This window comes from Scatophagus argus, unplaced genomic scaffold, assembly GCF_020382885.2.
Source record: "Scatophagus argus isolate fScaArg1 unplaced genomic scaffold, fScaArg1.pri scaffold_35_ctg1, whole genome shotgun sequence".
Taxonomy (NCBI): Eukaryota; Metazoa; Chordata; class Actinopteri; family Scatophagidae; genus Scatophagus; species Scatophagus argus.
In genome coordinates, this window is record NW_025421235.1 from 44818 (window position 1) to 45957 (window position 1140).

Below are 1140 nucleotides of genomic sequence, written 5' to 3' on the forward strand. Positions count from 1 at the left end.
CTCTCTCCGCCTGTTGAATGTAAATTGTCTGACATTCACTCAACGGTGCCACCTGTTGGTTTAACACAGGGAAGTAGCCCCAAGAGTGCATGTCACCCATCTGGACCCACTGCCTCAATTGGGTCCACAGCTGGTAATCTCGTAGCCTCGGACAAATCAGTCCCTTCTTATCCACAGTATGTACAGACTACCATTGATAAGAATCTTTATCATGCTGCTACTGCTGTATCACGTACGGCCTATCCACAACATGGGATATTGGCCTCTCCCCCACCCCCTGTGGCGTCCACCCCTCTGCCCCAAAGACCATCTAAGTCCAGAACCTTTAAATATACCATAGAAATTCAGAAAACACAACCTTCTTTACCAGTTTTAGAACTCTCACCCGTACTTCCCATCACCTCTAGTACACATGCCCATTACCCATCATTTTCTTTGATTTGTCCACAGCAATCAATTGAAGCTAACGCACCTCCATCTACAGCCATAGGCTCTGATGGCACCAAAATAAAAAACTCTGCTGCTGTACGGGAGGTTGGGGTTCAGGTCCATGTCCAACCCCAGGTAAATCCACCGGTTACTCCTGAGCTTGAGTCTGTTTCCCTCACCACCACTTACAATAAATCGAATGTTGCTGTTATCACTGAGGACTGCATTCAATCTGTGCTTTCCCCAACAGATCCTACTGGTGGGGTGGCTGGGACAGTAGAGCATTCGACTTCTCTTGATCCGATCACCTCTGAAAAAGAAAAAAATATCCCCAACATACCACCAAAGGAGGGCACTCCTAACATGATGAGTGGGACTCCAAAGGCCAACATGGCCACTCAGAGAGACCAGTCTGAGCCCTCCTTCCAAAACATTAATGAAGCCACTCAGCTCGAATCTCCTGGCCCCCCACCTGGGATCCCTACCACCCCATCGGCCACCCCCACTTCAACTCTTGCTTCAGATCCTCCTCATACCATATTTCAGACGCCCCTTTCATCCACCCGTTTCAAACCGTCTTATCATATAGCTCGCCCTCACCGTAAATTGACAGATTGGCAATTCAAACCTCGAAAACCCGTTCTTGTTTTAGGAGATTCCAATATCAATAGAATACCCCCTCATTACCATCCACAAATCCAATTAGACAGT

At 47.7% G+C, this 1140-nt stretch overlaps 1 long non-coding RNA gene across 1 annotated transcript; it reads left to right on the top strand.

Annotated features, from left to right (window-relative positions):
• The first annotated feature begins 254 nt into the window (after positions 1 to 254).
• Positions 255 to 854, top strand: LOC124055964. The gene is made up of 2 exons (XR_006842898.1): positions 255 to 564; positions 680 to 854. It is a non-coding gene; the product is annotated as an uncharacterized LOC124055964 (long non-coding RNA).
• Positions 855 to 1140: the final 286 nt, after the last annotated feature.